Below are 12842 nucleotides of genomic sequence, written 5' to 3' on the forward strand. Positions count from 1 at the left end.
TGTAAAAATAATAATAATAAAGTTACTGAAGAACAAAAAAAATAGATGGGGGCTAGTACTTTGACTGTGCCAAGGTGACGAGTCAGGGCACGGGCCCCCTCCAGGTCTGATGAGGCTCGTCCCCAGAGCTGGGTCCAGTCAGGGCAGGGTGGTCCCTCGACTTCTTCCTTCCAAAGGATAAATGTCCTTGCAGAACACACTCGGAGCAAGCCCACTCAGAGAGCAGGGAACCACTGACTGGGTATTTAGGAAATGCCACCAGAAATAACCAAATTCCGATTTTCATTTGACTATTTTCTCATTGACAGGAGACCAGTCATCATCTCCTTCCCTGGTGTTTATACGAAGGTGGCTGGCACCATTCCTGTCTAGTTATAACACTGGTTTGCTGTCTGCTTATCCTCTGTATTTTCATCCGTGTTAGTGTCTCTTTCCCGGGAGCTGTGTGAGCTAAAGGGATTGTGTCTTTACAGGAATCAACACCATGATGTGACTACAGCGACCACCTCTTTTGGTGACATGGCTGCTGCAGGCCGCTCCTTGGTCTTTACTGTCCTCCTACTAGTCGTGATAGGAATAGACTCAGCTAGGAGGACTATTTGGACCCAGTGACAACATGAGGGTACTTAAGGATTAGATAGAGGAGACGAGGTCTACTCCAGAAGCTGAACTCGTTAGGGATAACCAGTCTGTTTAAGGCATTATGTTCATAGTTAATTTTAGCATTTCACTTTTTCAGTTCTAGAAGCTCCACTTGATTCTTTTTCATATCTGCTTGGTGGTTCCTGACACCGGTCTATTGTAGTTCATCTTTGTGATTCCATCCTTTATTTTGAAAAAAAAAAATTATTTCCATATGTAACTCTTCTGCATCTACCAATTCCAGTATCTGAAGTTCTTTAGTTGGGGTCGGGGGAGTCTAAATCTACTCTTTGCTTTTTTTCTGTTGACTCTCACTCATGGTTGCTTGCTTCCTTGTGATTTTTTTAAGCAAACTCACATTTACATGATTTTAATCTGTAGGAATCCCGAAGGCCCCAGTTAAAGGTGTTTTCCTCCGGACAGGATTTAAATCGGGTTTGCCCATAAGCTAGGTAGTACTACCATCTTGGGAGCACTTCAGCCCAAGTGCTGGGCCTGGCTTCAGTGGAAAACTCTGAGAAAGTTCCTTTTTGCCATTGGGCCAAGGTTCAGTTTCCCAGTGATGGGTCCCAGGTCACCGGGCTGTCGTTGGCACATGCCCTCAGAGCAACGGTGTCCCTTCCTCTGTTTACTGCACCCTCCTCCCAGCTGTGATTTTCCCTTGTGGTTTGTTCCTTTTTAATAGGGGTAAATTACATTTCCCCTACTTCGAGTGAACTCAACAATCCCTCAAAAAGTGTATTTGATTCAGGATTTAGATGTTTTGCAGCCGAAGGGCTCCCTGATGGTCTGATCTGCTGGGGTCAGCAGTTCCACTGCTGATCTGTTCATAGTTCATCCACTCATTCAGCAAATACCCTGAGTGCCTACCATGTGCCAGGCACATGTGCCTCCGCCCTCCTGGAGCCTGCAGTCTGATCCCAGGAGTCAGTCCCGGAGGCCCCTACAGTCCATGGAACACATACCAGAGTTGCTGCTTTCTCTCTTATTCACTCTGAGTGTTGAGTCCCTATTGTGCACATTGCAACATGCCAGGCTCTGGGGATGCAGAGATAGAGAGCCCTGTGCTCAGATTACACTTTTGCCAATGGCAAAAACAGCCATTCCAAAAGGTATAGCAAGGCATAAAGGCGTAAGGGGTCTGATGGAGATGGAAAGACACAGGAATGAGTGAAACTTGAGAGCCTGAGGGAGGTGACATTTGAACAGCATCTGGAAAGATGGGTAGCTGTTGCCTGGGAAAGAGAAAGAGTTCCCAGGAGAGAGGAGGGCCTGGCTAAAGGCTTGAAGTCAAGGAGGAGCCTGATGCCTCCGGGAGCAGAGATAAGTTCAGTGTGCAGAGTGTAGACAGCAAGGGAGGGTGGGAGCTTGGCTGAGATGTACACAGGGTTTGCCCCATGCTCCAAGCCTGAGTGCCCCCCGGGGTCCCTCCCTTCCCTTCACCCTCACACTGAGTCAGTTACCAAGTCCCCCAGGTTTTGCTTCCTAAATGATCTGTGTCTATCTCCTCCGTCCCATCCCCACTGCCATTGCCTTGGTTCCGGCATCATTATTTCCTGCCTGGACTGGTGCAGCGGCCTCTTAACTTGTTTCCCTTCATCCCCATCCAACCCATCCTCCACTCTGCTTCAGAGTGCTCTTTCAAAGATGAATATTTAATCACCTTACTTTAGGAGAAAGTTCAGATTCCTCAGATTAACCCAGGAGAAAGTTCATGTGACCACCTCTCCAGCCTAACTTCCTCATCTTCCTCCAGCCAGGAATTCCTTACAGTTCCAGTCATTCCTTATAGTAGGCAAGCCCTACTGCTTTATGGTTCATGAAACTGGCCTGTGCCACTGCCTCTGGGAGGTCCTCTGACCACCCTCCAGCTTGATTTAGAGGTCCCTCCTTAGTGCTCACACAGGACCCTGTATACAACCTTCCTGTAGTGTAAGGACACTGAACAATCATCATGATTTTCTTGTCTATCTCCCCTATGAGATCATAAGCTCCTTAAGGGCAAGAGACATGTCTATCTGGCTTTGTATCCCCAGCACCTAGCAGAGTGACAGACACAAGGCAGACACCCAGCAGGGGTTTGATGAATCAATCAATCCAGAGAGATGGGATAGAAGCTGTGGGCCCATGCAGGTTGGTGTGTGTGGAGTACACACGACGGGCAGGGCATTCCTCCAGTGATCAGGCCGGCTCTCAACTGATTTATGACCTTGGGCTCTCAGTGTCCTCCTAGGTGCAGTGACTGGTCTGAGTTTGGTTGCTGCCACCATTTTCTGGCTCTGACATTCTGTGCGTCTGAAGATCTGCGACCTCCGGAGAGAGGATGGTTGAGAGCAGTGGTCCTCAAAGTGTGGTCCCAGCTCACCAGCATCAGTGTCACTTAGGTACTTGGTTAGAATGCATATTCTCAGGTCTTCTCCAGACCTACACAATCAGAAGTTTTGACAAGCCTTCCACGCAATTCCGATGCACACTAAAGTCTGAGAAGCCTGGATTAGAAGAACAGCTTTGTCATCCAGCACAATTGCTACTGAGGTGGCAAAATAAGGAGGTTATCACCACAGACTCCCAGTGGCCAAGAGCCTGCAGCTGTGGCCGGCTGTGCCCCTGAGGGCAGGCCAACCACAGCAAAGTCCTGGAGAGGTCACACATGCCCCTTGCCCAGGATTCTTTGCTGGCAGAACCCAGAACTCCTCCCTTAGCAGCTGAGAGCTTCCCAGCAGGGTGTCTGGGCTCACACCACTTTGAAAGTGTCTCCATTTTCTTGAAGCTGTTTTCTCCTGTGGACTAGCCAGATCCTCTGGCTCATCTCTCTCCTCCTGCAGTAGGGCATAGTAAGAAAGAGGGTGCTCTGCAGTCAGACAAGCCCAATTCGGAATACTGGCTTGGATTGGCCGGTGATCCTGAGCATGTTAACTTCTCGGAACTTCGGTTTCCTCATCTCAAAAAGGGGGCTAATTATACCTCATAAGGTTGTTATGAAGATTGAATGACACATATTGATGCTAAGTAAAAATAAACTATTACTGAATTGTCACTGTGATGGTTAATAAAGTCCCCTGCTCTGAGCCTCAGCTCTCCTCTCTGGGTCCAGCCCCCCAAGGTCTTCAGAGGAACCTCAAGGTTCCAAAATGCCAACCCATCCTTTGGGCTCCAGGCTTGGTGCTGGGGCTCACTTTGCAGGTGAGCCCAGGAGAGTGTCTAGCTGTAGGGTGGTGATCAGAGATGTGGTGGTTTTATTTCGGGGGAGGAGGGACATGCTGTAGGAAGGAAGAGTAATACGGGGCTTTCATTTCATTCCCCAAGTCCCCCTCCTCGAGAATCAGCAGCGCAGGGGCGTGGTTAGGCAGCTGCCCTAGATCCAGACACCTCTGAAGTACCCCCTTGCTCTTTAACCAGACTGCTGCCCACCATGTTGGCTCCTCGGGGACCATGGCTTTGGGCTGTCGTAACTAGTAGTGTGTGTAGGGGCTTTGAAATCTGAGAGGCTTGATGCACGTCCCGGGTCTGCAGCGGGCTAGCCCAGTTACTTAATTACTCTGTGCCTCAGTTTCCTCACCTGTAAAATGAAGGTAATCATTGCATCTATTGCTTAGGGTTGCTGGGAGGAACAAACGAGATCATGTATTTGCAGTACCTGACATGATTTAAGAGCTCAAAAAAAAAAAAAAAAAGATTACAGCAGTGCTGCTTTGTAGGAGGGGATTTGGACATGAAACGGGGCTGACCAGATGTTCCTCACGGGGTGAACTTATCAGCCAGGCTGGTGTCTTTTGTGTCCTCCGGGGTGGTCTACCATTGTCCTTTGCCCCCGGACAAGGAGGCAGCCCCAGGGTTCTGAGTACTGGAACCGCTGTGGTGCCTAGGCTGCCCTAACTCCCCTGCTCACCCTGACCCGAGCCACGAGGACAGCTTTCATCCACATCTGCGTCTCCAGCACCGGAGGCTCTAGGAGCAAAGGCGGAAGCCAAGTTCAGGGGCATCTCAGTGGAGAAGGTGGGGATAGAAGTGGGTGTAGCAGTGAGGCGGAGACCTCCTCCCTGCAGAAACTCACCGAGGACGTGCCTCCGTGTCAGAGCTCCCAGCAGCTGGACCCCGAATGGGCGGTGGCCGGGCCTCCAGTAAAGAATGCACTCCCCACCAGCTGGGCAGCCTTACCCCTACCTGAGAGGAAGACAGAATCAGACGGGGGAGCTTGGCTTGCACTTATCTCTCAGCCCCTGGAGGAGGGAATGAAGGTAGCAATTAATTGTACAAGGCCGGTGTTTCGTGCAGCTCAAGTTCAGATAAAAAGTTTAATTATCCCTAAGCCCTAATACAAAGTAATTAGCTTTCCATATTAGGAGGGTGAGCTTCCCTGCTCTTGCCATAGCCCAGACTTCACTGAGGGCCACCGAGGATGTGCTGGAAGAGAAGCAGGGAGCCCCTGAGCCCCACGCAGTCAGGAGCAGACAGCTGGCTCCACGCTGGCCCCAGTTAAGGGCTGCGTGTGAGTCCTAGGTCTGGGCTGAGCGTCACAGCTCCCCTATACATGGCATGTCACCCCCAGGAGAGGCTTTCTTGTACCTTACGTTTCTCCACCCTCAGAGCCAGGATGGGAGGTGGGGGAGGGGAGTCCTTATTTGCCTGAAACGAGGAAGACAGAAAGGAAATAAGGCTATGGCTTAAAAAATTTTTTTTCTAGGCCACGACATTTTCTGTGTTTTCTTTCCTCACCCCTTTCCTTCCTCAAAATTCCACGGAGAAAATAGGCCAGAGAGGCCACGAGGACTTAGAGAATCACTGTCAGCTCCAGCACTTCAGTATTCCTGCCCAGGTGGGCCCAGGAGGGCCGTGGGACAAAGGGCACTGCCCATCACAGTCATTACAATCCTGACAGCTGCTGTCTAGTGAGCGTTTACCGTGTAACGGGAATTTAGTCTTTGCAAAAACATTACGAAAAGGTATGTTTTCTTCATTAACTCACACATTCGACCAACATTTATTGAAGTGATTTAGCAAGGGAATGATGTGCTTGGATTTGCACTCTAACACTATGGTTCTCTGTGAATTAAAGGGAAACAGAAGTGCAAGTGACGTGTCTGGTTACGGGGCTTTTGCAGAAGTCCAGTCGAGAAACGACAGTGGTCTGGGCCTAGGATTTATTTAATAAACATTTATAATAAGTTCTTAATATGTGCCAGAATTGAGCCCTTGACAAATGGTAACTCATCTTATCCCTCACAACAACTCTGTGATGTAGGTACTATTATTTTATCGGTCCCGGGAAACTGAGGACAAAGAAGTAACTTGCACAAGAGTCACCCAGCTAACAAGTGGTAGAGCCAGGACTTGCCCCAGATAGTCTGCTGCCCAGAGTGCACACTCTTACCCACTATGCTGTACTGCTACCACTGAGTGGGCAGAGATGCTGAGAAGGGGGTGAGCGCCAGCTGACTCCTCTGAGCCCTCTCCCATGACCACCCACTCCTCTGGAGAAGCGGGATGTGAGGGACAGAGCAGGACAATGGAAACAGACTGACCTGGGTTTTAACCCATTCAGTTCCGCCTCTTACTACTTGAGGACCTTGAACAAGTTGCTGTCCTCTCAGGACCGGCTCCTCAGCCCTACTTGACAGGGCTTTTGTGAGACCCAGTGATGCCAAAGTTCCTAGCACAGTCTCTAGTACACTGTTCCCTTTCATCCTTCCATTCTTCATCCCCTCTTCTTAGGCCAAACGATCCTGTCCCTTTGATCGTTTCCCCTATGAGAGGATTTCCAGACAATTGCCCCTCCCCCCCTCCCTTCTCTGGATGTGACCCAGTTAATCATATCCTATACAATATGTAGAGCCCAGAACTCCACACAGTGGCCTAGAAGTGGTCTGCACCAAGGAGCACAGTCTGAACACCCACTCCCTTTTTCTGGGCTATGTACTCCTATCAGTCCAGCCTAAGGCGGCATTAGGTCTTTAGCAGCTGCGTTACACTGGTGGCTATGTTAAACTTAATTCCCCCCAGTGATTTTTAACTTGGATGGCTTTTAAGCTGGTCTCTCTCATCAGCTATACAAGTCATTGATTATTTGAATCAAAATGCTGGTGTTGTCATTTATCTTTGTTAAAATTAATCTGGTTGATTTCACCCACGATTACAACATGTTAAAAATCCTTTTGACTTCAAAAGACGTCAATTCATAGTAGTGCTGTCACTTAGAAATCTGAAGAGCTTGATTAAAAATAATCAGTCATAGCCTCATCATCACCAGCATCATCACCAGCATCATCACCATCATCACCATCATTATCATCATTGTCGTTGTCATAGGAACCAAATGGAAGGAGGTTAAACAAAAGCAATAATTTGTTAGTATGCAGAGTCAAAAGAAGGCTTGCACAACCAAGCCACAGGAAAGTCAAAAGTAAAGCTGGTCATCAGTAAGAATTAGGACAGGAACTCGAACCTCCATCAGATTTCCCTTTCCACCTCTCATCTCTTTCTACTGTCGGCATGCTCCCTTTCTAACTACAATCTGGCTTTTCCCAATGGCAGAAAGCATGGCTACCAACAGCTCCAGAGCTTTATTAGTTGCAGTTTCCACTTCTGTGAAAGAGATTGGGACTTCCCTGGTGGTGCAGCGGTTAAGAATCCACCTGCCGGGCTTCCCTGGTGGCGCAGTGGTTGAGAGTCCGCCTGCCGATGCAGGGGACAAGGGTTCGTGCCCCGGTCTGGGAAGATCCCACATGCCGCGGAGCGGCTGGGCCCGTGAGCCATGGCCGCTGAGCCTACGCGTCCGGAGCCTGTGCTCCGCAACGGGAGAGGCCACAACAGCGAGAGGCCCGCTTACCGCAAAAAAAAAAAAAAAAAAAAGAATCCACCTGCCAATACAGGCAACATGGGTTCGAGCCCTGGTCTGGGAAGATCTCACATGCCACGGAGCAACTAAGCCCATGCACCACAACTTCTGAGCCTGCACTCTAGAGCCCGGGAGCAACAACTACTGAGCTCGCGTGCCACAACTACTGAAGCTCACACGCCTAGAGCCCGTGCTCTGCAACAAGAGAAGCTACTGCAATGAGAAGCCTGCGCACCGCAACGAAGAGTAACCTCTGCTCGCCGCAACTAGAGAAAGCCTGCGCCCAGCAATGAAGACCCAATGCAGCCAAAAAATAAATTTAATTAATTAATTAATTTTTAAAAAAGAAAGAAAGAAAGAAAGAGATTGATCTGATCTCAAGGGTAAAAATCCAGGGGAGGAGAAAATAATTGACCAACATCATTAGCCAACAGTGTAAATGCAAATCAAACCCACAATGAGAAATTCAAACTAGAGTTACCATATGATCCTGCAATTCCACTCCTGGGCATATATCTGGAGAAAATTCTAATTCAAAAAGATACATGCACCCCAGTCACTATTCACAATAGCCAAGACATGGAAGCAACCTAAATGTCCATTGACAGATGAGTGGGTAAAGAAGATGTGGTACATATATACAATGAAATATTACTCAGCCATAAAAATGAGTGAAATAATGCCATTTGCAGCAACACAGATGGACCTAGAAATTATCATATTAAGTGAAGTAAGACAGACAAGGACAAATATCATATGATATCACTTATATGTAGAATCTAAAAATAACGATACAAAAGAACTTATTAACAAAACAGAAATAGACTCACAGACATAGAAAACAAACTTATGATTACCAAAGGGGATAGTGGAGGTGGGAGGGAGAGAGACAATTTAGGGATTTGGGATTAGATCCATGCTACTATATATAAAATAGATAAAAAACAAGGACCTACTATATAGCACAGGGAACTATATTCAATATCTTGTAATAACCTTTAAGGGAAAAGAATCTGAAAAATAATATACATATTAAATATAATATATATTATATATATAACTGAATCACTTTGCTGTACACCTGAAATTCACACAACATTCTAAATTAACTATATTTCAGTTTTTAAAAACATGTTAAAAAAAACCAACACAGGGCTTCCCTGGTGGCGCAGTGGTTGAGAGTCCGCCTGCCGATGCAGGGGACACGGGTTCGTGCCCCAGTCCGGGAGGATTCCACATGCCATGGAGCGGCTGGGCCCGTGAGCCATGGCCGCTGAGCTTGCGCGTCCGGAGCCTGTGCTCCGCAACGGGAGAGGCCGCAAGAGTGAGAGGCCCACGTGCCGCAAAAACAAAAAACACAAACAAAAACAAAACACAATGAGATACCATGTCACACCCACTAGGACAGCTAGGATCAAAAGACAAATGGTAACAAGTGTTGGTGAAGATATGGAGAAATTGGAACCCTAATTTATAGCTAGTGGGATTGTAAAGTGACACAGCCACTTTAGAAAACAGTTCACCAGTTCCTCAAACTGGTAAACATAGAGTTACCATATGAGTCCCAGAGAAATGAAAACATATATCCCCACCAAAATTTGTACACAAATTTTCATAGCAGAGTTTATTCATAATAGCCAAAAAGTAGAAACAATCCAAATGTCCCTCAACTGATGAATGAGTAAACAAAATGTGGTCTATCCATACGATGAGATATTAGTCAGCCATAAGAAAGGAATGAAGTACTGACACATGCTACAACATGGGCGAACCTTGAACCCTTAGCACATTATGCTAAGTGAAAGAAGTCAGGCGCAAGGGGCCACATACTGTATGATTCCATTTATATTAAATGTCCAAAAGAAGGAAATCCATAGAGACAGAAAGTAGATTAGTGGTTGCCTAGGGCTGAAGGGTGAGGTGTACAATGGTCACTGACTGCTGATGGGTGCTAGGTTTCTACTGGGGGTGATGACAGTGCTCTAAGTTAGACTCCAGTGATGGTAAAACAACTTTGTAAATACACTAAAAACCATTGAATTTTATGATTTAAGTGGATGAATTTTATGGTATTTAAATTGTATCTCCATAAAGCTGTTTAAAAATGAATCCAGGAAAGAACTCATTGACCCAGCTTGAGTCAGATGCCTATTCTGAATTTACTACCTGTGGCCAGTGGGAGCAGAGACATTGGGGAAGGCTTGTAAGAATATGGCAGCTCCTCTGAGACCCAGCGCCTCTGGACAGAGTTTATGTTGTAATGAGGAGGGGAGGGGTTCAGTTCCTAGGAGGGTGTAGGTTATTAGCAGACAAAACAATCGATGCCTACCACACTGGCTATTTTTATAGAGAATTTACATTTACCCAGATACAGCATCAAGTGGTGCTTTTGAATTATCTCATTAATTATCACAACAACCTTGTAAGTTAGGTTTGTAAAACCCATTTATATTGGTAGAGGCTCAGGTTACATAACTTCGCTAAGGACACTTAACTATTTGGTAAGTAACGTTGGGTTCGGGTTCAACCCAGAGCTGATTCCTCTCTCAATCATTAGGCCACACTGCCTCCTTCTGGCCTTACATGAGTTGTTAAAAAAATTCTGGAATGCACCACTAGAGACCTAACTTTAGATCCCTTCTTTATTTCGCTTGCCCATTTACTCTTTCATTGAAGGAGACCCTTCCAACATGAAAACCAGGAACTTCCTTTGCTGTCCTGGGACCATTTCTGTTTATCTTTGAGAAGGGCCGGAAGACTCGAGATGGCTGTTCAGCCCCTGCCAGCCACGCTGCAGTCCCCTCCACATTCCTCTAGCTTGTCCAGGGTACAGAGAACGGGGGCAAGCACACACCTTGCTGCAACGATGATGCAGTAGGTCTGTAGCGGTCTCCTGATCCACCAGCCAGTTAACCCTCTCCAAACAGGAAATAAGGGTCATCTGGCAAGATGTGTTTAATGAACCAGTGCAGCTTATTTTCCAACTGTTCTCACGCTGTCCACTTAACAATCCACTCTCAAATTCTGCCCGCAACTGGATGGCAGAATTGATGGAGGCCAAGCCTGCTGGTCTGTGGTTCCTCAGACCTCCTTTCCTTTTCTTTAAATATATTGATACAGTAGTTTTCCATCTCTGGTCTCCTGGTGTTTCTCTGCTGCGTCATGATTTCTCAGCCATCATGGGAAGTGGTTCTATAACGCCCTCTGCACATTCCCCCTGTCTCCTGGCGTAGGATCCAGCTGGGCCTGTGATGGGAATCCACTGAAGACAGCTGGCCACTCACCTGCTCTCCCCTCCCCTACCTTAAGCTCTGGATCTTTGTTTTTCCACATTTGTCCTGGCCTTCCCAAGATAAAGCATGCTCTTCTCGGTGGAGAAGGCAGAGAGCGCATGCGAGTTGCGTTGTTCAGCTTTCTCTCTGTCATCTGTTTCCAGCAGACCATCTGCCTAGCAGAAGGCACAGCTTTCCTTCCAGTGGATGAAACAACATTCCTGTTGTCCTTAGCATTTTTCACCACCTCCGTCACTGAAATGTAGCCTTCCTGACGCTATTCTTACATACTCCCGCCACGCTTTGTTTTCACCCATGGTCACGTACCCAATGTCCACCTTTCAATCATGTCATCTGAAAACCCCAGCTAACATGATTCACTTCCAGGGCAGCCCCCTTTTCTTCATCACTGGGATGATTTGAACTTGGAATAATCAGCTTCTCGGCAACAGAGACCATGGTTTGCAGACTGTCTAGGTAAAAGTAAAAGTATTTATCGTTTGTAGAGCTGTATACGTCTCAATAGGATTATGACCTAGGTTACTCTTATTATCTTCATTTTCGAGACAAAGAAACTGAAGCCTAAAGGTCACAGTTATTTTAGGGTGGAGCTGGGTGAGTCTTGAACCCATATTGTCCAACTTCGGAAGCCGAATTCTCGACCACTTCACCGGAAGCCACTCCTGAGCATCATGGCAGAGAAGGCAAACCTAGCATCAAAGTTCCCAGAAGGAGCTCTCGCAGGCCTTACTGTCAGTGGTGTGACTGAGACAGCTTGAGCCAGAACAAAGGGCCTGGACACAAGGAGAAGGAAGATGGTCCTCAAAACGGGAGCCAACTTCATAGGGTGTTGAGAGGCTTAAATGAGATCATTCGTCCACTCGCCAAGTATGTGTCAATCACTGCACATCCTCCACAAAGCCCTTAGTGTTAGGAGGTGAGGACTTCATAGTTCTGAAATGGCTCCCCCATCCCTTTCCACAGCCTCTCTGGACCCCAGGACACCTGGGCCCCTCAGGACACCTGGGCCCCTCAGGACAAGTGACTTGGAGCCTGACAATTTCAGTAGCAACAATTCCTGGTCACCCTAAGCCAGTTTCTGCTCCAGACACCCAGAGGGCACAGAGGTGGGGGAGATGGTGTTTCTGGCTTTGGCCAAAGGAGTCATCACAGCTTTTCTTAACTTGGCCTTTAAATTAACTCAATAAAGAAGAGGCTAAACACTTAACCGCTGTGGACCGTATCTTATTGATTGGAGGAGAGAGGCTCTGGCCTGCTTGCCTGGGGCTGAGCAGGAACCAGGGCAGGCTGGTCCCAGGGGGCAGCTGCCAAGGTGTGAAGTTTCTCTGAGCTCTGAGAGTAGCCGGCACTGTCCCAAAGTGGCTTCACGGCTTAAGGGGCTGCGATTTGGAGCTCATGGTCCCCTCTAAGACAGCATGGCTAGTAGAAAAGAGATGAGAGTAAGAGGAGTGTGTTTTACTCCCAGGTGTACCCAAACATGGACAACCCACTTCATGCCTCTGAGCCTCGTTTCCTGCATCTGTACAATGGGGATCGGGGTTCCAAGCTCACAGGGTTCATGGAGCTTATGTGAGGCAAATGTGTAAAAGTGTTTTGGAAATTATAAACCTCCACATGAATAGAAGGCGGTTTATTATTCATCGTTTTGTTATCAAAAATGAAATTGTGTTCTGCTTCAAAATCATCCACGGCTCCTCTTTGCACTTGGATGAAACCCACGCTCCTCGTCGTGGCCCACTAGACCCTGCATGGTCTGGCCTCCCACCTGCCGCCTCAGTTTCCTCTTGTAGAACCCGCCACCCGCCCTGTGCGCCAGCCCCGCTAGCCCTTTCACTGTTCCTAGAACAGGCCGAGCCCCCTCTTACCTCAGGGCCTCCATCCTTTCTGTTCCTGCTACCTGGCACACTCTTCCCCAAGGCTGTTGCCTGGCTGGATCCTTTACCTTCAGATCTTAGCTTAAATGTTACCTCCTCAGAGACGCCTTTCCTGACCACACTCCCCCAACCTGGCACAGCACCCATCTCTGTTCTCTTCATAGAAACAGCCAGAAGTCACAGTGTTTTTATATATTC

General features: G+C 47.7%; 1 protein-coding gene across 3 annotated transcripts in view; it reads left to right on the forward strand.

Annotated features, from left to right (window-relative positions):
* Positions 1 to 12842, forward strand: part of KCND3 (potassium voltage-gated channel subfamily D member 3) — a 232773-nt gene that overhangs the window by 202275 nt on the left and 17656 nt on the right. The window lies entirely within an intron of this gene.

Source organism: Monodon monoceros, unplaced genomic scaffold (genome assembly GCF_005190385.1).
Source record: "Monodon monoceros isolate NGI ecotype Baffin Bay Population unplaced genomic scaffold, NGI_Narwhal_1 Super_Scaffold_18, whole genome shotgun sequence".
In the NCBI taxonomy this organism is placed as follows: domain Eukaryota; kingdom Metazoa; phylum Chordata; class Mammalia; order Artiodactyla; family Monodontidae; genus Monodon; species Monodon monoceros.